At 36.6% G+C, this 27,604-nt stretch overlaps 1 protein-coding gene across 5 annotated transcripts in view; it reads right to left on the reverse strand.

Annotated features, from left to right (window-relative positions):
- The window catches only part of LOC132145695 (thyroid hormone receptor beta), a 140,588-nt gene extending 113,289 nt beyond the window's left edge, over positions 1-27,299 (reverse strand). For 4 of the 5 annotated variants that reach the window (XM_059556902.1, XM_059556903.1, XM_059556905.1 and 1 more), the window contains exon 1: positions 27,112-27,299. The gene's annotated coding sequence lies outside the window, so the exon portion shown is untranslated. The remainder of the gene's footprint in view (positions 1-27,111) is intronic. The other variant, XM_059556907.1, reaches the window with a different exon arrangement.
- Between the last annotated feature and the right edge of the window lie 305 nt (positions 27,300-27,604).

Raw genomic sequence — 27,604 nt, forward strand, 5'->3', positions numbered from 1 at the left:
CGGAAATTTCAGCAAAGGATAAATGGATTTGCAGCTCAAAAAATCGCTTGCAGTAGCTCTGCTACTAAATGTATTTCAAAATGGAAATCCATATACAACTATGATCAGCTGTTCCTTTCATCTTAACTGAGCTTTTAACGTTGTTACGGGAAAGGATGAAGCTGATTGGTTAGTTCTTGTCACATGACCAGCGGTGCGGTTGCTGCATTCTGAAAAGTTGAAATGTTTTTAACTCGATGCGGTGCGGTGTTGGAAATAACGAACTTGAGCGCGCAAAAGACGCGTTATGTGAACGTCCCCTTAAACAGTTCAGTAGTGCAGAGTTTACAGGTTACTCTTCTTTTTTAAAGGCTCAATGTAAAGTACTTCCACATCACGCTGAATGCTGCAGATGATGTCTATGGCTGCAGAGACGCTGTTCGGGAAGCACGTGACATAAAACAAGGCCAGCTATTGGCTATTCGCTACTTCTCCTCTTGTACTGGCTGAGTAAAACCTCCGGTGGCTCATTACTGCCACACTTTGGTCACCGCAGATTTGAAATATGCACGAAATGAGCCGCTTACGGCAAATAAAAGTTATTTAGCAACGAATCGATGACTAAATTAGTTGACAACTATTTTAATAATCGATTTTAATCGATTAAATCGATTCGTTGTTTCAGCTCTAGTTTGTTTTGAATAGGCCGGCTGAAACGATGGGAGGCGCTCGATCTCGTCCCAAAATGACCTAATGTGACCTAATGTCACGTCACCAGTTTGGGAACATTTTGGCTTTCAACCCAATGAAAAGGGCGAGCCAGCGAATATAGATGAGCCGATATGCAAAATTTGCTGCAAAAAGGTTCCTGTGACGCGGCAATACATCTAATTTACATTATAATACATCAGCACGTGGAACAAATATGTTTTCACGGTTGCTTGGGCTGAACACATGGCTACAAAGATCTTATAATATAAGTGAATTTCATTGACAACTTCAATCTTTTCTGGGGTCATAGACAATTGTTTAAACCGGATTGCCTCCACCCAAACAAACTTGGTGCTAGAGTGTTTATCAAACTAAAATTGATGTAAAGACACAAAGCACAGCCATCAAGTTAGCATCTTTAAACATTTGCTCACTAAAAAATAAATCATTTCTAATCAATGACTTTATAACCACAAACAATCTGAATTTTATGTTTCTAAATGAAACATGGCTTGAAGACAGCTGCAATGCAACAGTCCTTAATGAAGCAGCCCCTCCTAACTTCACTTACACGGGTGTCTGCAGGACTGTTAGGAGAGGTGGGGGTGTAGCTGCTCTATTTAAAGATGTCTATCAATGCAAGCAAGTGTCATTTGGTCAGTACTTGTCTTTTGAATATCTAGGGATTGTGCTGAAAGGTGCTCCACGTATTCTGTTTATTATTATTTACAGGCCTCCAAAATACTCTCCAGCCTTTGTTGAAGAGGTCACAGAAAGTGTTATATAATCCTCAGAGTTTGACTATTTTGCTATTGCAGGGGATTTTAATATTCACATAGATAATGCAGAAAACAAAACTACAAAAGAAATGATAACGGTTCTAAACACTTTTGACTTGACTCAGCATGTGCATGGACCCACACACAAAGGTGGACACACTCTAGACTTAATCATCAGTAGGGGTCTAAACATCTCATCCATTGTTATTAAGGACATAGCACTATCTGATCACTTCTGTATTTTCTTTGATATTTTGATGTCTTCTACAACTGAATCTAGATCGGTCTCTGTCAGAAGGAGACGCATTAACGAGAACACAAGTGTACTGTTTATGGAGGCTATATCTTTAACACCAAGCATTTCTGCAGGCTCTGTTGATATTCTTCTTGATTCCTTCAACTCAAAAGTTAAGAATGTTATTGATGATACTGCTCCAATAATAGTCAGTAAGAAAACAAACAGACAGAAATCAGTTTGGAGAAGATCAACAGCAGTTCAGACTATGAATAGACAATGCAGAAAAGCAGAGCGGATGTGGCGGAAGACAAAACTTGAAATTCACTATAGCATCTATAAAGACAGCCTTCATGCTTTTAATGTGAAACTAGCCACAGCTAGACAGAATTTCTTCTCAAACCTTATAAACAGTAACTTAAATAACACTCGTACTCTTTTTGCCACTGTTGAGAGACTGACAAAGCCCCCAAGTCAGATTCCCAGTGAAATGCTCTCAGACAGCAAATGCAATGAGTTTGCATCCTTCTTTTCTGAGAAGATCATCAATATCAGGAAGGCGATTAGCACATCCTCAAGTAATGCAGAGGTCAGACAGATTAGGCCACAATATCAAAAAGATACTATGTCTATTTTTGAAGCAATTGATAGCAAAATTCTGGAAGACATAGTGCAGCACCTAAAATCGTCAACCTGCTATCTTGACACACTTCCCACATCTTTTTTCAAGAGTGCGCTTAACTGCTTAGAAGCAGATCTTTTAGAAGTGGTGAACGCCTCACTTCTTTCTGGGACATTTCCAAACTTCTTAAAAACTGCAGTTGTTAAGCCCCTCCTGAAAAGAGCAATCTTGATAACACCATTTTGAGCAATTTTAGACCAATATCTAATCTTCCTATTATAGGCAAAATTATAGAAAAGGTGGTTTTTAATCAGCTGAACAAATACTTACACTCAAATGGATACCTGGAGAATTTTCAATCTTGTTTTCGACCGCATCACAGCACAGAGACAGCACTCATTAAGATAATAAATGATATTCGCTTAAATTGTGACTCTGGCAAAATATCGGTGCTGGTATTGCTAGATCTCAGTGCTGCGTTTGACACTGTCGATCATAACATACTACTAGAGAGACTGGAAAACTGGGTCGGGCTTTCTGGGATGGTACTCAAATGGTTCAGATCATACTTAGAATGGAGAGGCTATTATGTGAGTATAGGTGAGCATAAGTCTAAGTGGACGTCCATGAAATACGGATGTCCCACAAGGGTCAATTCTTGCACCGCTCTTGTTTAGCCTGTATATGCTCCCACTAAGTCAAATAATGAGAAAGAACCAAATTGCCTATCACAGCTATGCTGATGATACCCAGATTTACCTAGCCTTATCTCCAAATGACTACAGCCCAATTGACTCCCTCTGCCAATGCATTGATGAAATTAATAGTTGGATGTGCCAGAACTTTCTTCAGTTAAACAAGGAAAAAACTGAAGTCATTGCATTTGGAAACAAAGATGAAGTGTTCAAGGTGAATGCATACCTTGACTCTAGGTGTCAAACAACTAAAAATCAAGTCCGGAATCTTGGTGTGATTCTGGAGACAGACCTTAGTTTCAGTAGTCATGTCAAAGCAGTAACTAAATCAGCATACTATCATTTAAAAAACATTGCAAGAATTAGATGTTTTGTTTCCAGCCAAGACTTGGAGAAACTTGTTCATGCCTTTATCACCAGCAGGGTGGACTATTGTAATGGGCTCCTCACCGGCCTTCCCAAAAAGACCATTAGACAGCTGCAGCTCATCCAGAACGCTGCTGCCAGGATTCTGACTAGAACCAGAAAATCTGATCATATCACACCGGTCCTCAGGTCCTTACACTGGCTTCCAGTTACATTTAGGATTGATTTTAAAGTACTTTTACTCGTATATAAGTCACTAAATGACCTAGGACCGAAATATATTTCAGATATGCTCACTGAATATAAACCTAACAGACCACTCAGATCACTAGGATCGAGTCAGTTAGAAATACCAAGGGTTCACACAAAACAAGGTGAGTCCTCCTTTAGTTACTATGCCACCCGCAGTTGGAATCAGCTTCCAGAAGAGATCAGATGTGCTAAAACACTGGTCACATTTAAATCTAGACTTAAAACTCATCTGTTTAGCTGTGCATTTATTGAATGAGCACTGTGCAATGTCCGAACTGATTGCACTATATTTTCACTGTTTTTTTATTTTATTTTATGTAAAATCATTTTCTGTTTTAAATTCATTTTAAATAAGTAAATTTTTTAATAATTTTAAAAGTTTTAAAATTGCTTGTTTTATTCTTGTTATTATTTTTCTTCATTTTTTTTTTTTACTTTCTTTTATGTAAAGCACTTTGAATTACCATTGTGTACGAAATGTGCTATATAAATAAACTTGCCTTGCCTTGCCTAATTTGAGGTCATCGGGACATTCTAAAACGCTTAACGTGGTTTAATGTACTAATGAGGTGATATTAACAGACCAAACTCACTTAACATCATATTAATAAAGTATACTATCTACAAAAAATCAGATGATCCCTGAATATGAATTCAACGCGTTTAATAACACGTTAAGCCTTTCCCTCCCATAGAAAACCATCATAAGGCTTAACGTGTTATTAAACGACTTGCATTCATATTCAGGGATCATGTGTTTATTTTTTTTTTTTTGTACATCGTATACTTTATTAGTATAAGGTTTAGTGAGTTTGGTTTTTAAAAATCACTGTCTTAGTACATTAAGCCACTTTAAGCGTTTTCTTATAAGGGTTTTCTATGGGAGGAAAAGGCTTAACGTGTTATTAGAGTTGCATTCATATTCAGGGCTCATCTGATTTTTTTTTTTTTATAGATAGTATACTTTATTAGTATGATTTTTGTGAGTTTGGTCTGTTAATATCACTGGGTTAGTACATTAAGCCATGTTAAGCGTTTTTCACGGTAAGCATTTTAGAGTGTCCCCTGTCATCCAGCGCAGCTGAGCTGTCCCCTCAAGCATCAGGTCGCGGAGCAACATCAAAAAGAAATCTGTAAAATACAGCCGTGAAAGTAACAGGCATACCTGCTGAAGTCACGGACAACCTCCGCGTCAGTGCCCATACCCAAGAGAGCATGAAAAGATAACGAGCTCACACTCTATCTGCATGAGGAGTGCATCGACTCCAACGTGAATCCACTGTCCTGGTGGATCAGTCTAGATTTCCGCTGCTGTCCAAAGTCGTGCGCAAATACGTGTAATACATGTTAGAACTCTTTGATTTCCTCAAAAAAAATTTATTGGAAAACGCATGTTCTTGTTGCTGTTTGGCATTTAAAAATAAACAAAAATTATTTAAAACGTGTCTCTCTGTCAGTTAAAAAACCAACAATATATGCTACATAACTCAACGATAGAGCTTTGTCAGGATAAATTAGGTATGTAAAAAAAAAAACGGCAGTAATACCGCATATCGCGCTATTGAGCCACCCATAATAACCGCAGGGGAAATTTCTTAACCGCGACAGCCCTACTTCAGCAGAAAACCAGGTGGCAGACTATATTAGATCTTCAGCACAAAACTAACTATCTGTATGGATTTGCTCTCATCAAGAAAATTTCACTACGTTACAATGATACTACTCCGTCTAGTGCACCTGTTGAGAAACTGTTCAGCGTGGGGAAGTCTTCTCTCCAAAGAGGAACAGACTTGTCAGACAAAAGATTCGAAAAGCTTCTCCTTCTACGTAACAACCACTGGTTTAGTTGTTAGATGAGAGGAGTATTTTAGTATAGATGTACTGTATTGTTCATTTTCACTGAGAACGAACAACATGTTAATCTACATAGAGAGTTGGATAGTGTTCTGTTTATTGTGCAACAATATACAGGTACAGAGATTTGCACTACTTAATGGCCAGATCTTCCTTTGTTTCTTTTTACACAAGTTTACATTTGTTTGTCTTACTTTTGCACTTGATTGCAAAGTGTGTGAACAACTGAATATTATTTATTTTCAATATTTAATTTGTATTATATTACTGAATATTTAAGAGTTGGATAGTGTTCCGTTTATTGTGCAGTATTATACAAATACAGATAATTGCACTAATTAAAGGCCAGATTTTCCTTTGTTTTTTATTACACAAGTTTACAGTTGTGTGTCTTAGTTTTGCACTTTAATGGAAATTGTGTAAACTATTTATTTTCAATATAGAATTTTATTACTGTACTGAATATTTAAGAGTTGAATAGTGTTCGGTTTATTGTGCAGCAGGCCTAATATACAGGAACAGAGATTTGCACTAATGGCCAAGTTTTCCTTTTTTTCTATTTTCTAAGTCTTAATTTTGCACTTGAATTTTATTTTCAATATTTGTTTCTATGCATACCATATGGAAGCATGCAATCTATTGAGTTCAAATAAATACCAAATGTTCTAAAATACTGTATGTAGTGTTTTTATTCTTCAATCATTTAATATAAACATCTTTGATATTAAAGATATTATAGAACGTAATAGCGTTATAGAACATAAAAAATAACGTTACAGTTACTTTGCTGAGTAACTAATTACTTTTACAATGTGGTAACAGAGTTACTAACTCAATTACTTTTTGGGAGAAGTAATTTGTAACTGTAACTAATTACTTTTTTCAAGTAAGATGACCAACACTGGACAGTGCACTATAGACCCCTGAGGAAGGGAAGGGAAGTCCTGGCCTAATGGTTAGCGAGTCGGACTTGCAATCGAAGGGTTGTCAGTTCGAGTCTCGGGCCGGCAGGAATTGTGGGTGGGGAGATTGCATGTACAGTGCTCTCTCCACCCTCAATACCACGACTTAGGTGCCCTTGAGCAAGGCACCGAACCCCCAACTGCTCCCCGGGCACCGCAGCATAAATGGCTGCCCACTGCTCCGGGTGTGTGTTCACAGTGTGTGTGTTTGTTCACTGCTCTGTGTGTGTGCACTTCGGATGGGTTAAATGCAGAGCGAATTCTGAGTATGGGTCACCATACTTAGCTGAATGTCACATCACTTTTTTTTTTTCAGGAACAGTTCCACTCATTCTCTACTATAGGAGTGGAAGAATTGTATAAACTTGTTAAATCATCTACAGTAAACCAACAACATGTATGTTAGACCTTATTCCATCCAAGCTCCTAAAAGAGGTGCTTACAGAAGTCATAGATCCTCTTCTGACTATTATTCATTCCTCATTGTCATTAGGATATGTCCCCAAAACCTTCAAAATGGCTGTTACAAAGCCTCTCATCAAAAAAACACAACTAAACCACAACCCCAAAGAACTAATTAATTATAGACCGATCTCGAATCTCCCTTTTCTGTCCAAGATACTAGAAAGGTAGTATCCTCACAATAATATTCCTTCTTAGAGAAAAATGGTATATTTGAGGATTTCCAGTCAGGATTTAGACCGTATAATAGTATTGAGACTGCTCTCCTTAGAGTTACAAATGACCTGCTCTTATTATCCAATCGTGGTTGTATCTCTCTATTAGTTTTATTGGATCTTAGTGCTGCGTTTGACAAAATTGACCACAACATTCTTTTGCATACACTTGAACACTTTGTTGGCATTAATGGAAGTGCATTAGCATGGTTTAAATCGTACTTATATGACCGCCATCAGTTCATAGCAGTGAATGAAGATGTATCATATCGATCACAAGTGCAGTATGGAGTACCTCAAGGCTCAGTACTAGGGCCGCTACTCTTCACGCTTTATATGTTACCCTTGGGAGATATCATCAGGAAACATGGTGTTAGCTTTCACTGTTATGCTGATGATACTCAGCTCTATATTTCTTCGCGGCCCGGTGAAACACACCAATTTGAAAAACTAATGGAATGCATAGTCGATATAAAAAACTGGATGACGAGTAATTTATTACTGCTAAATTCTGAAAAAACAGAGGTGTTAATTATAAGACCTAAAAACTCTGCTTGTAATTACCTAGAACACTGGCTAAGACTTGATGGTTGCTCTGTCAATTCTTCGTCATCAGTTAGGAACCTAGGTGTGCTATTTGATCGCAATCTTTCCTTAGAAAGCCACGTTTCTAGCATTTGTAAAACTGCATTTTTCCATCTCAAAAATATATCTAAATTACGGCCCATGCTCTCAATGTCAAATGCAGAAATGTTAATCCATGCATTTATGACCTCAAGGTTAGATTATTGTAATGCTTTATTGGGTGGTTGTTCTGCACGCTTAGTAAACAAACTACAGCTAGTCCAAAATGCAGCAGCAAGAGTTCTTACTAGAACCGGGAAGTATGACCATATTAGCCCGGTCCTGTCAACACTGCACTGGCTCCCTATCAAACATCGTATAGATTTTAAAATATTGCTTATTACTTATAAAGCCCTGAATGGTTTAGCACCACAGTATTTGAATGAGCTCCTTTTACATTATAATCCTCTACGTCCGCTAAGTTCTCAAAACTCAGGCAATTTGATAATACCTAGAATATCAAAATCAACTGCGGGCAGCAGATCCTTTTCCTATTTGGCACCTAAACTCTGCAATAACCTACCTAATATTGTTCGGGAGGCAGACACACTCTTGCAGTTTAAATCTAGATTAAAGACCCATCTCTTTAACCTGGCTTACACATAACATACTAATATGCTTTTAATATACAAATCCGTTAAAGGATTTTTAGGCTGCATTAATTAGGTAAACCGGAACAGGGAACACTTCCGATAACACCCTATGCACTTGCTACATCATTAGAAGAATGACATCTACGCTAATATTTGTCTGTTTCTCTTTTATTCTGAGGTCACCGTAGCCACCAGATCCAGTCTGTATCCAGATCAGAGGGTCACTGCAGTCACCCGGATCTAGTACGTATCCAGACCAGATGGTGGATCAGCACCTAGAAAGGACCTCTACATCCCTGAAAGACAGCGGAGACCAGGACAACTAGAGCCCCAGATACAGATCCCCTGTAAAGACCTCGTCTCAGAGGACCACCAGGACAAGACCACAGGAAACAGATGATTCTTCTGCACAATCTGACTTTGCTGCAGCCTGGAACTACTGGTTTCGTCTGGTCAGAGGAGAACTCGCCCCCCAACTGAGCCTGGTTTCTCCCAAGGTTTTTTTCTCCATTCTGTCACCGATGGAGTTTCGGTTCCTTGCCGCTGTCGCCTCCGGCTTGCTTAGTTGGGGTCACTTCATCTACAGCGATATTGTTGACTTGATTGCAAATAAATGCACAGACACTATTTAACTGAACAGAGATGACATCACTGAATTCAATGATGAACTGCCTTTAACTATCATTTTGCATTATTGACACACTGTTTTCCTAATGAATGTTGTTCAGTTGCTTTGACGCAATGTATTTTGGTTAAAGCGCTATATAAATAAAGGTGACTTGACTTAGTACTATTGGATCTTAGTGCTGCATTCGCCACTATTGACCACAACATTCTTTTGTATAGACTAGAACACTTTGTCGGCATTAATGGAAGTGCATTAGCATGGTTTAAATCATACTTATATGACCAGCATCAATTCATAGCAGTGAATGAAGAAGTATCATATCGATCACAGTAAGTCACAGGAAACAGATGATTCTTCTGCCAATCTGACTTTGCTGCAGCCTGGAATTGAACTACTGGTTTCGTCTGGTCAGAGGGGAACTGGCCCCCATACTGAGCCTGGTTTCTCCCAAGGTTTTTTTTTTCCATTCTGTCACCGATGGAGTTTCGGTTCCTTGCCGCTGTCGCCTCTGGCTCGCTTAGTTTGGGTCACTTCATTTACAGCGATATCGTTGACTTGATTGCAAATGATTGCAGAGATACTGTTTAAACTGAACTGAGATGATGACATCACTGAATTCAACGATGAACTGCCTTTAACTGTCATTTTGCATTGACAAACTGTTTTCCTAATTAATGTTGTTCAGTTGCTTTGGTGCAATCTTTTTGTTTAAAGCGATATATAAGGGTGACTTGACTTGACTTGATTGTTGGGTACATACTATTCGTCCAAACACCAAAGTATTTTTTTTTTTGCTATTTTCAGCCGAATAAATCCGGCTGCCAAATATTCAATGCATCCCTTAATTATTACAACATTGAACATAATTTTTTATTACCATGCTTTTTTAAAACCATCTAGGATGAAAGATATCTGCCTTGTGGCAGAGAATGCATCTGAGCATCTTATGATGAATTTGGCAGAATCAGCACTTGGAAAGTTTAACATTTGAATGGACTCAAGCATTATAATGAAACTACTGTATTCAATAGAGCTGCTAATAGCTGAATTGAACTAATAATTAATTAATTTTTCAATGTTATTGAACAGAAATCAACACAGAGTAAATGCAAACACAGAGTAAATGCAGAGCAGATGCAGTGTAAATGCGTGTTAAACGCAAACAAGTTCAAAGGTTTATTTTAAGGTCCAATTCTCACTATTAACATCAATGTTTGCCTCATCTAATTAATTCTTATTAATGTTGTAGCTACAGGTGCATCTCAATAAATTAGAATGTCATGGAAAAGTTCATTTATTTCATTAATTCAACTCAAATTGTAAAACTTATGTATTAAATAAATTAAAATGTACAGACTGAAGTAGTTTAAGTCTTTGGTTCTTTTAATTCTGATGATTTTGGCTGACATTTATCAATCTCATCAAATTAGAATATGGTGATATGCCAGCTAATCAGCTCAAAAAACCTACAAATGTCTCCTGAGCCTTTAAAATGGTCTCTCAGTTTGGTTTACTAGGCTACACAATCATGGGAAAGACTGTTGATCTGACAGTTGTCCAGAAGACAATCATTGACAGCCTTTACAAGGAGGGTAAGCCACAAACATTCATTGCCAAAGAAGTTGGCTGTTCACAGAGTGCTGTATCCAAGCATGTTAACAGAAGGTTTGAAGTTAACAAAAAAGTGGAAGGAAAAAGTGTGGAAGAAAAAGATGCACAACCAACCAAATGAACCGCAACCTTATTAGGATTGTCAAGCAAAATCGATTCAAGAATTTGAGATAACTTCACAAGGAATGGACTGAGGCTAGGGTCAAGACATCAACAGCCACCACACACAAACATGTCAAGAAATTTTCTGAACCACAGACAACTTCAGATGCATCTTACCTGGGCTAAGGATAAGAATAACTGGACTGTTGCCCAGTTGTCCAAAGGACTCTTTTGGGGTGCAATGTCATCTGCTGGTGTTGGTCCATTTAGTTTTTTGAAAACCAAAGTCACTGCACCCGTTTACCAAGAAATTGTGGAGCACTCCATGCTTCCTTCTGCTGACCAGCTTTTTGAAGATGATTTAATTTTTCCAGCAGGATTTGGCACCTTCCCACAATGCCAAAAGTTGGTTAAATGACCATGGTGTTGGTGTGCTTGACTGGTCAGCAAACTCACCAGACATTAACCACATAGAGAATCTATGGGGTACTGTCAAGAGGAAAATGAGAAACCAGAGACCAAAAAGTGCAGATGAGCTGAAGGCCACTGTCAAAGAAACCTGGGCTTCCATACCACCTCAGCAGTGCCACAAACTGAACACCTCCATGCCACACCAAATTGAGGCAATAATTAAAGTAAAGGAGCCCCTACCAAGTATTGAGTAAATGTACAGTAAAGGAACATGTTTTCCATACTTTTTTTATTGGTCTTATGAAGTATTTTAATTTGTTGAGTTGTGAATTGGTGTATTTTTTATTAAATGTCTGCCAAAATTATCACAATTAAAAGAACTTAATCTACTTCAGTCTGTGTGCATTGGATTTATTTAACAATTTGAGTTGAATTACTGAAAGAAAATTAACTTTTCCATGACATTATAATTTATTGAGATGCACCTGTATGCTTAGGTATGGGGTCAGATTAGAGGCATTTTGAATATATGGTCATACAGTACAAGGCATTAATATGTGCTTTATAAGTACTAATAAACAGCCGATAAGCTAGTAATATGCATGATATTAAGCCACTAGTTAAAAGTTGGTCCATAAACTGAAGTGTTACCATTTCAATTAATGTCAAAATCAATGTATTATATATAATAATCATAGTAAAGCCATTATAAAAAAAAATTTTATGTTTTTTTTTTTTAATGTTTACCTACTGAATAATTTCAACCACTGTTTACTTGTGAATTTCATAGTAAGGCATTGACTGCAATTGTATCCACAGACACTGCAGATATTCTCCTATGTCTTTGTTTAGGTTTTGGGTAGGGTTCAGTGTTCAATGTTATTTTCACATGTGATAAATTATTTTAGCCTTTTGACATTTCAATTCCAATTTGCTGGATTATGTACAACAAGCATAATTAAACATTGCCTGAATCATGTATGCATGTTTCAAATAAACCCATATGTGCTTTTCACAAGCCATTGTACATTTCACTTAGAATACGTAGAAAATTTTATATAATTTTTTAATTAAAAAGTCATCACAGGCACATTTTTTCTTTCCAATAAGCCAAGCTTGACAGACAGGTATTGCATTATTTAACTAATAAAATGTAAACTGTTCAGCTTGTTAGTTTTCAGTGAGGTCAAATACTGTTGTTACTTTTAAAAAAGTACTTTTAAATCACTGAATCATATATACTTTTAAGAACTGAAAACTATGAAGTCAACAAAATGAAAAAAGAATGGAAGGAAACAAAGAGATGTTTGTGTGGGTTTCACCTTTAGCCCTGAGGTCTTATCTAAAAAAGCTTTTTAAGGCTGAGGTAAAGCTGCTTTTTTCAGTGTTGCATAATTATTAATGGCCCAGCTGATTAAAACGATAGAACAATGATAGACATGGAACTTGCAGGCAGGCCAGTCAAAGGTGCCGATACATAACTGTAGGACAGGCTGATGACGCAAGAAAGGGAGAGAAGATAGATAAGCCACTGATTGAATAAATGAGCAGCTGAAGAGACAGACTGATGCCATTTTGCCTCAGTCCTATCTGACAACGACAAGGAAAAACTTTCCGCCCTTAAAAACATGAGCGCTAAATGCCTTAGGCTTTTTTCATGATACACCCAATTCTGATTTGGTTTTCAAATCAGATATATTGTACATCTCCACGGTTCAAGAGATGAAATCTGATCTGTTCTTTTAGATAGTCTAATGGTGAATATCTAGTGTATCCACATTGGTTGCCATAACAACTTTGGGCATTTCCACAACAGAGAGATCTCTGGGGAGGCGTTTGACGACTGGATTTTGCAAGCTCTGGTTTGATGGTGAGGAAGTAGTTGGCTCAGTTTGAATGAAGTGGGAATTCCTAAAGCATAACTGGAACCGTTTCTTTGGAAGTCCCCACTGGTGAGATGGATGTCTACATCACAGTGCATTAAAAGCATCACTTTTACAAATATTTGCATTTTTATAAACATCCTTGTCATGCACCATCTCTACTGAAATTAATCTGTTTGCAGAGTTCTCTAAAACAGAGTAAACTCAAGTTTGTATGGCTTTAGTATGCCAAGAGACTACCCTCAACTGTAGCAGTCAATGTGGAAAAATGTTTTTTTAATAAAAGTTTATAAGTAATGTGTATTATACCAAAAAAAGTTGTTTACATAATGTGTACTGTGTATTTTATTATATGTATATAGAAATACACACACATGCATGTATATATTTCTGAAAAAAAGAGCTATGTTTAAATATTAAACTGGGTGTCTATTTACACTAAGTGCAAGTAGCCCGCCTTGTTGGTAGAGGCTATTTACACCAACTCTGTCTACCAACATGTGATTGGGCAAAACAACAATGCAAAAGACAACTGTTAAACATCAGTTCCCAACCCTCTACATTGCGAGTAAATCACTCGCATATACGACCAAATTTTCATTCTGGGCCACAAAAAAAATTTATGTCTAATATTAATTAGTTCACGCGCTACATGTAAACGATATTCTTTGATGTATTTTCCTGTCAAAATAATGCCGTTCCTTTGGAATTCTTCAGCTTTTTTTCGGTAATGGGTGGAACTAATACACTAATGGCAATCTCATTGGCTGGCGCTCATCTATTATCGCCCCAGTTTTGATTTCAGCAAATCAGTTCGAGCAAACGCACACAACCTGATTAATATTCATGAATCCAGCAACTCATTAATCCTTAGTAATCCTTGGTGCATTTTATAGTTCTTATTAGTAGAATTCGTATCATTATCTTAACAGTACTTTTGTTAGGATTTTTGTTCCCAAGGGTTTTTTATTTTTTTAGGTTTTTTTTACAGAAACACTGAAAGACCAGAAAAGCACCACCACCAGTCTAGTTAAAATGTTTAGTTAAAATGACTAATATGCATTCAAACATGGCTAGCAGTCTGGCGAGTAAACTAAATCATTTACCAGCCAATGGTGATTAAATTGCCAAGGTATCCATAGAGGGTTGGTTCCAGTGGTGTAGATGCAAAGTGCGTACTTTTTGACACAATCAACCAGAGATCAAATCCGCCTTTTGACAAACTTTTTTTTCTCCCTTTTCAAATCTCATATCACATTAGAAAGGCATTTATTTTCAATAAAAGTTGGTGCAGGGAGGGCATCCATTTAATAATTCAAATGATCATTTACACTCAATACATTATTATTGTATAGTGTTTTATAATGTTTATATTAATATTTGCAATAATTAGTATAAACAGCAGAAAATCCTGCTATTTTAGGTATAAATAGAATTTAAAGCTACATGCACTTAGTGTAGAAATAGCATGTCGCTAAAATCCTAAATATCATCTATCGCTAAAAGAAATATGCTATTTTTACTTAGTGTATAATATAATATAGCATATAATAATATAATATATAAAATGTCAGCTGTGTGGATTATTTTTTTCTGGATTTTATGACTTCATTTTGATGAATCGATATATCAGAAGATAAGATTAATAAATCTGCCCTCTCAAACTTTACGATTATCAAATGTAAAAACACTACACAGGTTTATCAAGTATCAGCCAAACATTTGTGCTCGGAAATGACATCTACAGAGAAACACAGAATTTTCCTAAAATTACATTAGAGGAAAGAGCTCAGATCCAAAAACTAGCGAGATGTTTACTATCTATAGTTGTGTATTGCTTACATACTGTAGGCAGCTAACTTCTCAAGCTAGTCGCACACCAGATGAAAAACATTTTGCAGACCGGATGTGTCCTCCAGTATTTGCATACTCAAATTCAACTTCATGGAAAAAACATGCACAACACAAACAAAAATGTTAGAAAGTACATTATAGTATGAAGTTTACATTACAAAATGTATCACATAGCCAAGGATGAAGTCAGTGTACATTAACATTATGCTAAGCAGCTTCTGGGGTCATAGCTGGATGCTTATAGAAAACAGCATGTTAAATTTTTAAAGATCTGGTGCATCATGGTTTACACAGAATTTAAATCATTCACTTAACTAATTTATTCAAAAACAAATTTATTCAGGAACGAAAAACCATAGGTTTGCTCAGGGATTTGTATGGAGCCATTTTCATACATTTTCACTATTTTCAACATTCACTGCCACCACCTTTTGCTAGTATTGTGTTCATAATGCAAAGAATATCACAGTACAAAAACATTTCCCAGTGTAAAACCATTTTGTATTCAGCCCAGTCTGGCTATGAAGACACACAGACTACTCCTCCACAAGAATGCATGTAAACAAACCAGACTTACCTGTTTTTAGGTGAACTAATGCACGATATAGACAAAGATGACTTTAGCCTGAAGAAATGACAATGCTTTCACTTTCCACAAGTAAATCTTCAGAGAACCTTTCACAGACCTTGTTTTTTTTTTTTTTTTTTTTTTTACAGAGCTAAATTAAACTAGGCATGAAAGAAAAGCCGCCAAATTGTGTTTCCTAATACGATTCTGCAGTTAAATCCATTCCCTTATGGAACAGAAAACAATCTCTGCCACATGAATACGACTACTGTATTAGAAATGCAGAAATCCAGAGTAATTTGAGGAATTATTGATTAACAGTCACTGGAACACAAGGCGGGCCACAGAAAATGCCAGACATGATTTTAGGGACAAGGGAGGTTAAGATAAGGACATATAAATCAAACATTTTTAACATTCAATTACAGTTTGTAAAAAGACGGAACTGTGTACAGCATCATGAGAAATATCACACCGACTTGATGGAAATAAATGGATTTTGTATTTTAATAGATGCACCGATTGGCCAGGGATCAGAATCAGACGCTTTTCCTCATGATCAGCCCGGATCGGTGACCGGCCAATCAGTCACACTTCTTTCCAATTTAGAGCCAATTGGTTTTGTTACCAGTGGCACAGGCAATAACATGACATCAGCCCCGCATTCTCACTCCCGGTTACATAGTGCTTGTATTGCACATTATTTTAGTCATTCCAGCAGGTTACACACTTACACCAAAAGCACGCGCAGTGCGCACCACCACTGATCTATATTAGTGGAGTACACAAGCTGGCCAGCACTCAGTCGCAAACAGCTTGTGAGCCACAAATACCAAAACGAGTGTCTAACTGCGTTAAAATATTAAAATACATACAAAATTGTCAAAATGGCCATCTTGCCAAGTATCCAGTTAAACACAGTCAGTTTTGGAACGTTAAATAGTTGAGAAAGAGAACATGTGTAGTGAAACAGTATATTGAGTCCGTAGTCTCGTGTAGCCAGACCTTCAGACTTACAGCTGTAGGTCTGGATTCTATGGCAGCTTTCGTTGGCTAAGGCCCACCCACACGTTTGACCAACATGTCAAACAACCAATAACAGTTAGTTTCGTTCAGCGTCACGTTTCGGGGCGTGGAAATGTCGCCACAATAACAGGTGTGTAAAACTCTCAGATGTATTTTAAAGATTCTATGCCGTGAACATTAAATTTTTGACATACTTTTGACTATCCAACGTTTAATTGATCCTGATAAGCGCTCATCGTCACAAACTCGGTGGCTTTCTTCTTTCATGATGGGGTTTGGCGCCACAGGATTTGTTTCCAGGTGGAATGTTAAAGAATGCAACACTCACGTGTGATGACGGGAGCTAGTGTAACGTCATCACTACCGTGATATCGGGAGCATGTGAAGTCTGTACAAGCAACTGTTTTATGTCTCTTTACATTTGCTATTAATGTTTTTGTATTTCTGGTGTCAGTTGTATTTTAAGGTTGCAGTTTATTAGGTTTAAGATACAACTATGTTTCATCTGGGTCATTATCCTTTAATGTTTATTTAGAATACAGTTGAAGATAGCATGCGGATTGTGTTTATTGCAGATAGGTGCACAGATCATGTTATGTCTAGCTCCCCTATGATATTTTATTTTTTTCACATTAACCACACAGAGACAAATTGTAGTTATGTGTTATTTATTATTTCAAGTTTGTATTTATCTCCACATTGCAAACAGTTACCTGGCATGCTGCATACTCACCATATCCTGGTCCTGTGACTACTCAATGGAAGAAGCAGGGCTACAGCTTTTCTTTTTCTTGTGTTGGGTTAAACCATTTCTACTAATAGGGAAGACACTGATCTCTTGGTGATGTAGACATGAAGAGATGACTTATGGTGTTGTTTACATTTTGCTTATGTTGAAGATTTGCATTTATGTTTTAATTGGAAGTTTAATAGTCTAACTAGCTAATTGATAAATTGTGTCTATGCTTCAAAGATATCTGGTATTGATGTCCCTGCAGTTGGTATGGTCTTGTGTGTAATGAGCCTGTCTTAGGCTATATAAGCCAGTCTAAACTGAACCTTGGAAGAAAAGGAGGGGGCATAATGTTTTAAGTGTATATGTCTATGTTTTGCTGCATATAGCAATTTTTCTTTTGTTGTTTATACATCGAAGTGGGCATTGAGTTAAGAGTCTATTTTTATTTTTTTAATTTAATTTTTCTTTGTTTAGTTTCCTAACTTTGTTTGTATTTTTTTACACATACTGTGAATATGTACACCTCTACTTCTTCACTGGCATTTAATAAAAGTCCTCTTTGGATGAAATCTGGGTTCTGAGCCCATCTACCACCTCCCCTTGATCACCACTTAAAACACGTTCCCCGGAAATCCTGTATAATTCAACCAATCCGATATTGACTTTGACACTCCTGAAGTGTTTACACTGTTGTGTCCCATATGCATCAGACGTTTAGCCAACGGTCAAAAAACAAAAGACAAAGAAAATCACTTTCTGCTCTTGACTGAATACGTTTTATAACTTTAAGGGTAAGCATTAATATAGATTTTTTACAATGAAGACTACAGAAATTACATTTGATAATATACATTTGATTACTTTAATTTCTTTAGTATTTCTTACCTGAATAAAAACTTAACATTAAAACTTAGTTTTCATAGCTCTCTTTTTTCTATTGCATTTATTTGTGCTGTTGTTTGCTTTTTTTTCTTATTTGTGACCCTGGACCACAAAACCAGTCTTAAGTCGCTGGGGTATATTTGTAGCAATAGCCAAACATACATTTACTGGGTCAAAATTTATTTTATGCCAAAAATCATTAGGATATTAAGTAAAGATCATGTTCCATGAAAATATTTTGTACATTTCCTGCTGTAAATATATGAAAACTGAATTTTTGTTTAGTAATATACATTGCTAAGAGCTTCATTTGGACAACTTTAAAGGTACAGGTTGTAGGACCTGCCACTAGAGGGCGCACAATCGCGTGGTTTGATGACGCCAAGAAAGAGCATGGAATGATGGGATTTGTTGTCTTCTACCCAACCGCAATCAAACGGAAAGATAAATCATGGACTTAACGGATGAGGTAAAGTTTTATAAATGATGTGTTTGATGTCATAATTTTATTATATTGAATTAGACCCGAGTAATGGAAGGTTTACAACTAAATACATAGCAAACGCGAGTTCAATGATTTGCGCGAGTAGATTAACGTTACATACAAAGTCAAGACGCGATCAGACTATGGATCAGATGCGTCCTCGCTCGGGTCTAGAGACGCGATGCCCCGCGCTTCCCCTGTATGCCCCATGATACTAATCTTGTTGATCGTTATAATAGCATACATTTTCTCTAAAGATACGAATCAAGCAACTCACCTGTCGAGTAAAACACAAGCGAGATCGGCATCTCTTTCTAGTTGACGTTTGTCGCGAAGCTCTCTCCATCTAGAAAATGCAACACCGATACTGATCCTCGCTCTTTTTCTCCTCTTGTCCCAAACTCTTCTTGGTCGTTTGGTTGGCCCATACGCTTATGTTTACGGGAGCTGTCCTTGTCGACAGAACCACCGGCAGACGGTAAACAGTAATTATGTTCCATAAATAAGTAACACCATAAATGTGCAAGAAGATGTGAGAAGTTTGTCCTTTGCTTTTTTTATTACTGACAGTTTAATTATTTTCAGTAATTTTCAATAATTTTGTGGACTTTTTGTTTGTTTGAAATTCCGCTGGTCTCTACAATGCAGATGTCATAGCAACCTTATTTACAGAAAATACATATTTGATATGTATCACTTTCTTTAAATAAATCACTCATATAAAGTTTTGGTCATATTAAATAATCGTGATTATGATTTTTGTCATAATCGAGCAGCCCTAATATATATATATATATATATATATATATATATATATCAAACACTTAATGATGTGACAGATATGTAATGTAATTCAACTTTAATTAAATTAAATTCCATTCTACTTTATTCCGTTGAAGTTTATTTCACTTCGGAAAATTCATTCACGGATTTGAGCTACAGTATTCACAAACAGACGAAACTTACAAGAGAAGCGTGAAGTGTGACTTAATATAATGGAGCGTGGGGCACAAAGTAATTTTAGGTTAATTTTAGCAAACAATTATCTTACCATAGTAAAATTTTAATTCTGGCTTAAGAAAATTTAATCTCAGTTTTTATTATTCATTTAAAATGAGACAAATCTGCTATTATTTTAACCTCCAATCTTATTTATTATTTGTAACACAGCATTACAATGTGCTTTAATATAACATTAGCGATGTCATCTACACCATTTACTTTCATTTCAATGAGAAACAACGAAAAACAGGTGAATAAAGCATGATAGTCAATGTTTAATGTTTAGAAATTATTATTTCAAGACATGTAAAGAATTTTTGCTCATTTATGTGGGCCGACCCAAGCATGGTTAAAATGTGTTCATTGGCTAGCTCTAAAATCAGATTATTTTTAATTAATAAAAAAGCCCCATTATTTTATTTGAAGAAAAAATATATATATTATTAATAATAATAATAATATTAATAATAATTATAATTATATTTATATATATTATTTTATTAACAAAATATTTTAGTTTGTCTTGTATATTTTTTGTTTCAGATAAGATTTAAACTGTCATATGGTCAAGTTACAATGTAACTAGCACCATATTCACTGTAACGGATATGCAGGTCATCGATTCATTGGTTCTGACCTAATGAATCACGGTTCGTTGAATCTAAAACAATGCAAACCCAAAACTTGTAGATTTTGAATTCAGGCATATAAACCCAACTTTTTCTAAGCTAAATGCCTGGCCTGGCGCCAGCCTGGCTGGATTTAAATTATTTACGACACTGGACGAGACATTCCAAAGTCACGTGAGCAGCCTCAAAGGAGAAACGAAACACATTCCACAAGACACACACACACATAAGCACACACACACAAACAAACTTTTCTTTAGGCTCTTTATGTAAGTCCTTAATAATATGTATCTTGAATAGGTTTGCTTTGCATAAAATGGTTAATCCTTGTTATGTGAGGATTACAAGTTGCTAATTTATAAATTGGAAATGTTTCTCCTAATTTTAATGTTCTCAGATAAAATCATGTTCTATCATGTATATGAGTTGTACCCCTACCCCCTTAGCAGGTCGTAAAACTTTATGACCTAACAAACAGGACAGGAAAGCTAACTCTTAGAAAAGAGAATAGTACCCTTTTATTTTCTCAATGTATTCTAAATGTATTAAGTATTGCTTTTTGGTGCATTAGATGTTTTCTACAATTAGTAGAGTATCTACAATTTTATCATGTGTTAATCTTTAAATGTGTGTAATTCTGCATATGAATGTAACGTCGTGTTTCTATCAGTTATATATGTAATTTTTGGTATCTTTGGAATCGTCATGTTGTGACCCAACTATCCACCTATATGAAAGGTGTGTAAAATGTATTAATCTGGAATTACGAACTTGCTAGAATATCACTGCTGAAATCTGATAAGCCAGAACTTATTAGAGTGGGTGTTTCCCCAGAGACAAAGGAACTTTTTACATTTACATTTACATTTATTCATTTAGCAGACGCTTTTATCCAAAGCGACTTACAATTGCTATATATGTCAGAGGTCACACGCCTCTGGAGCAACTAGGGGTTAAGTGTCTTGCTCAGGGACACATTGGTGTCTCACAGTGGATTCGAACCCGGGTCTCTCACGCCAAAGACGTGTGTCTTATCCACTGCGCCAACACCACCCCCGCTTTTCCCGCTTCAGATCGCGGACGTTCATTGGTTGTTTATGCGAACAGAGGTGTGAACCAGGCGAGCTATAAGGACTGACCCAGGAAGTTCCTCGCTCTCTTGGCTCTTACTCTTGGCTCTTACTCTGACTCTTACTCTCATGGCTCCTTCGGGAGCTTTCATCTCCGTTGTTTTCGTTTCTTTTCATTACTAAGTTTATTCGCCTCTCCACACGAGGAAGACGAATTCTGAAACATTGCTTTGTTGAACCTTTCAAATATATCGCGCGATTCCGCAGCAGCATTGAAAGACACGAGAGAACACGCCTAGCTACAGGACCACGCTCACGCTGCTCACACGCACGCTGGTCTGGCGAGCCACAAAGAGACAAGTGCAAGTATCATTCTCTATGGAGATTTAAATGCTGATTAAAGTTTGTCTATTACCTTTTCAAGGTGATTTGATTCGTTTTTGTCTTTCAAGGGTTACTGTCTGTGAGTTTGCAGAACTGAGCGTGTGATTCTGTGATCACGCCTATTCTCTCATTCATCCTCTCTCACTCATTCTCTCTCTCTCTCTCTTTCTCTCTCTCACTCATTCTCTCTCCCGCTCTCTCTCTCCCTCATTTGGATTCCGTTATGTCTTGTACAAAGTTTACTGTCTATATTGTCGTATGCGTATTTACTCTGTGTGATTTGTAGTTTGATGTATTATTAGTTAAATTATTAAAAACCAATATATATTCATGATTGCCTCTGACTGAAACGCTCATTTCACGAGTTAATGAAATGTCTGATCTTTAGCTACAAGCTCTTTACTTTTTAGTAACTGAAAGTTCATAATGATAGGATAATGTTTTCATGGCCAGAGAATATTTTTCCTTGAATTATAAGAAGTGATAACTTCATTGGAAATTAGAAATTGGAAGTTAATCTTACGGCCGTTTGCTGGACAAACCACTGTTTGATTTGCGGTAATTTACAGTAAGAGATATCACTATAATTGATATGAAGAATGGAATATTGACATATTAATGAGTAAATTACAGTGCCTTGTAATGAGTTATTGATATATGCAATTAAGCTATTTTTCATCTTCAATAATTTTAATGTAACTGTCATACGATATATATATATATATATATATATATATATATATATATATATATATATATATATATATATATATTAATCATATTCCTGATTAATTATTCAAATTTCCTATATATCATTTGAGTTAATTATTATGTACAACCCAGTGCGGCTACATCACCGATACAGATATATCGGTGACAGGCTCATATCAGCTGATAATATCGGCAAAACTATATATTGGTCTGGCCCTAATAAATAGTATAGACTGCAGTCCACACAGTTGGAAAACTATTTTAAAAATGTATATTTTAATAATTTAATTGTACAGTATAGTACACTACATGTGTGTTGCATTCATATCCGATCTTGTCTATGTTCAAGGAGGATATGTTACGACATCCTTCAAGTGTTGGACATATTGTGTGTGCTCTGGTGCACATTTTGGCTATTTTATTTGGTCATCAGGGTAGGGCTGGGCGATATATCGAATATTAGCAATAATATCGGAATAATTTTGACGACGATGTACAATTTGAATATATCGGGAATATCGAATTTCAAATTCAAGCATACTTCCCAAAAGAACGCGCCGAATGTCCAAAAAAGGAACCTGTAACTGCTGACTGCTCTACGCCCCTCTACTACGTGAGCTTTAATGATAGCGGTTGCCAGATAACAAGAGTTTAAATCTCCGAATCAGAGCTCCACTGTTACAAGGATACATTTTCTGCCCGGTGTTTGCTTATTTTAAGCAATCTGGCAACCATGAGCACGTGCTCACTCCTCATTGCGGAAGAGCCGCCGACGATAATCTGAAAACACTAAAAAGCTGGAATTGAGCGATCTAATGAAAGCGTCGTTCAGCCGGTCTGTGTTCTGTCGTGAGATCTCAACTGTATTGTTTGCATTTGTGATCCCAAAATAAATGCACTTACTCGACCGCTGATGTTTGAATAGAGAAACATAGGCTATGCCATTTGGAATTACTATTGGGGAATTTCACCGATATGTTTACCAGTTTCCATAATATAGACAGAGAGAATGCAAAAGTCTTTGGTATTCATTTATATATATTTATATATAAGAAATAGCTATGTGCTTCAGCAACTAGCTCCCCATCTAAGAGGGTTTTTAGTGTCAGTAGGAACATAGTTTCATGCCACAGAGCTTCTCTTAAAACCACAGACAGTTGACAGACTTGTGTTCTTAGCTTAAAAACTTGTTAAAAAAATTAAAATAAAATACTTATCCTAGTTGCATAGTTTAAATTGTGAATTACATGCACTAAAAAGTTGACAGAATGCACTTTCTGTAACTGTTACTTAATTTGCACTGCTTCAGTTACATATAGGCCTACATGTATTCATTTAATAAAAAGCAGTAAGTGATCTTGGTCTAGATTTTTTAACTGCTTAAATTAGCGGTTTAATCTAAATAGTTTTTTTTTTCTTTTTTAATGGGCAAAAGAAAATCATGTTTTATTTTTTATTATTTAAATGCAAATGCAAACATATCGAGATATATATCGAATATCGTAAAAATTGACAATATCGAGATATAATTTTTTTTTGTATATCGCCCAGCCCTACATCGGGGTATTCTATTCATACAGAAAATTTGCACACTGTACACACACTGCGAAAACATTACCAGTAGTATGGGAGCATACTATTCCACACATACCACAGATATGCTACTATTGGAATTTGATAGCAACAACAAATGCTGTAATTACTATGTGGACAACCTTGAGGAGAGATTTGGGAATGGCTAAGCAACTTTGAAAGACATGAAAACATTGTTGTGACAAGTAATGACACAAGAAGGTTGATGAAAGACTAGACAGCAGAAGTCCCAATGGTTTTTATGGAGATATCTTACAAGAAGTTGTTTTGTTGGGTGTGTTCCCAAGAAGCTATTTTTGTGAGTGATTACAGTATGCAATGCTCCCCTAAGCACAAGTGACAAATGGCAAGTTCAAATCTGTAATTTGTGTTTTGACATTTGAGTCTATCTGCATGTTGCAGGATGCCACTAAACCGCCAAAACGAGAGTTTCCTCCATGTTGCATTTTTAGCCAAGAATTTATGGGGCCCTATTTTAACGATTTAAGCACATGGTCTAAAGTGCACGGCGCAGGTACACTCAGGACATTTCTGAATCCACTTTTGCTAGTTTAAGGACGTGAAAACGGTCGGTGTGCCCAGGCGCATGATCTAAATGTGTTGTCCCTATTCCTGAATAATGGGTGTTTTTGGGGCGTAACGTGCAATAAACCAATCAGAGTCTCCTCTTTAAAACCCATTTGTGCTTGCGCCATGGCAGGTTACATACCGTATTTTCCGGACTATAAGTCACACTTTTTTCATAGTTTGGCTGGTCCTGCGACTTATAGTCAGGTGCGACTTATTTATCAAAATTAATTTGAAATGAAACGAGAGAAATGAACCAAGAGAAATGAACCAATAGAAAACATTACCGTCTACAGCCGCGAGAGGGCGCTCTATGCTGCTCAGTGCTCCTGTAGTCTACACTGAAGACATAGAGCGCCCTCTCGCGGCTGGAGACGGTAATGTTTTCTCTTAGTTCTTGGTTCTAAATAAATACGACTTATAGTTCAGTGCGACTTATATATGTTTTTTTCCTCATCATGACGTATTTTTGGACTGATGCGACTTATACTCAGGTGCGACTTGTAGTCCGAAAAATACGGTATATTCATTTAGCTGACGCTTTTATCCAAAGCGACTTACAATTGCTACATATGTCAGAGGTCGCACGCCTCTGGAGCAACTAGGGGTTTAAGTGTCTTGATCAGGGACACATTGGTCTCACAGTGTATTCGAACCCGGGTCTCTCATACCAAAGATTTTTTTCTTAAATGTTTGTTTGCTGCTGTCCGTCCCAGTATGTGTAATGAGCAAAGTGTATGCACATTGTGCACCTGCCTTTAGGCAAATATTACTAGCGCACTTTAAATAAAAATGAAAAATATTGCGCCAGACTACAGAACTTTTCAGTTCCTCAAAATAGCAATGCGCCTTTTTTTAGACCAGCACGCCCATGTGTGCACAAATGGGCACAAATGTTTTTTCTTTGCGCCGGGTGTATTATAGGGCCCATGACATTTAAATCTTTAATTGGTCCAAAGCAGTCTCACTAAATACATTCACAGGTCACCTCATTTAAACTTGACTATTCTATGTATATTCTGCATACATATTCACCATACTTATAGAAAACATATCATACAAAGAGATCCTTGCATCCCCTTTTCCAGTGCAAGTAAATCTACAAAAGGTTGCAGTCAGCCTTGATGGTAAATTGACATGAAATGCTCTTTGTTACAAAGACTCATCTCACTGATTGCAGTTTTGCCCAGGCTTTTAAATGGATTCACCAATCCACATGGCACACAGCTGACCTGAAATAACCCTCCAGCTGCAGAGAAATTCTCATCTACAGCGAGTCAAGAGGAACACTAATAGTCTTCATATTTCAACATCCCCTTTCCTTCTGCTTGCCTTTTAAAAACCTTTTATTATAAATCTTTATATCACTTATTCAGTTACACACAGAAAGGTGATAAGCTGTTCACTGTCCTGACACACACCTTACTGAATGATTGCATTTATAGCAGTAGATTTGGCTATTTCTTACGTCATGGACTACTAGAATAAAACTTTCTGTATGCTTCATGCATAACACACATTTTTTTATGCATAGTGTGCTCTATGCAATGACAAGTATTTCAATCAGTAGTACATAAACTGTAGTCACAAACTATATATGCTACATTTTTAATTCAGCAAATACTTTCCGTTTAATGGGCACAATAAAATGTTAAGTATAGTACATACAGTTTACAGTTACATGCATACTACAGTTTATATTTCAGATACAGTTTTACTCCATGCAGCCTGTTGTTGTTGCATACTGCATATTTGGCAAAATGCAGAAGGTCATCTGGGTATTCCATGTATAAAAGTACACATAATGCATTCTACAGAAATAATAAGCACAGTATATTAGTATTACATTGCAAACAAAGTAAATCATTACAGATATAACATAATTGGCCTTCCCCTATATATGCAAAAATACATTTAAAAAAATGTTTTAGTAATCACACCATGCAGCCAGATTAAAAGGCAAGTATTGTATTTTTGGCAGTTTTGGGCTAATATAATCACGTCCTGGTAAATAATGATGACATTTCTTCAAAAATATGTTGAAAGGATGCAGTTTCTGTAAGTGGGTCAAACCGTTGGGCTCTGCCCCTGAGCCAGTCAAATAACATGGCCAGTTCTTAACACATTTAAGAGCAAAAAGCGGTCGGATGTCATAAAAGTTTCTTGTAACATCTGACTAAAGTTTGCAAAGGGATACACGCATGCACGAATGCATGATCGTATGCGTGCAACCATAACTTTAGCAGCAACAGCAACGACAACAACAGTGCAGAGCACTATATATGAGGATATTGTTTTAATGACACTCCAGAAAACATTCATATGAATGTCAACAAGGATTGTTTTTGCTTTGGGGTAAAGCAGGCTAAGGTGATGTTTTCAAATGCCTTCACGACTCTACATGGTTTTGCCGAAAGACTCTAAAAGTACAGAAACCCACATCCGCTTGAAAACACACGTGAAACATGAAATAAGCGCTATGACGTTTCATGGCAGCTTTATATCTATCGGCGCGATACCGAGTTGCACTTGGCTCTAGATGTTTAAAACGGATACATTTTACAGCAAAGCACTGCCGTTTTACTTCACACAGACGTCAAACACAGGAACAAATGACTCACCTCGAAGCTGCAGCTCAGTCTGTTTGTATGTCCTTTATTAAATATGCCTGTAATACCAGCGTTTGCTCCTGTGATCGGACAGACGTGGCCTGAAATGACCCAGCAGCAGATCAACGCCAACATGGACCCGAGACTCGCAGAGAAACGTGCAGCTCTCTCATCTGATCGCTGTGGGGAATCAGAGAGCATTTGACGTCTGGCCAAAGATGATTTAACCCTTTACAGTGGCCCAGATACTATAATGCACTCTTCAAATGAATAAATGCCATTGCTTTAGATATATAATAGGGTGAATCTCACGAAAACTAAACATTCCTAGTCATATTTCAGGCAAAATAAAGAGATGAGCATAGATAGAACATTTTTATTTATTTTTTTTTATTTATTTATTTATTTATTTATTTATTGTGCACTGTGACTTTTATTTTATTGACACAATGCCGTCAATTCTCAATATACTAATGTGAAAAAAAAATATTTGTAAAATTGTATG

Source organism: Carassius carassius, chromosome 8, assembly GCF_963082965.1.
Source record: "Carassius carassius chromosome 8, fCarCar2.1, whole genome shotgun sequence".
NCBI classification, from domain to species: domain Eukaryota; kingdom Metazoa; phylum Chordata; class Actinopteri; order Cypriniformes; family Cyprinidae; genus Carassius; species Carassius carassius.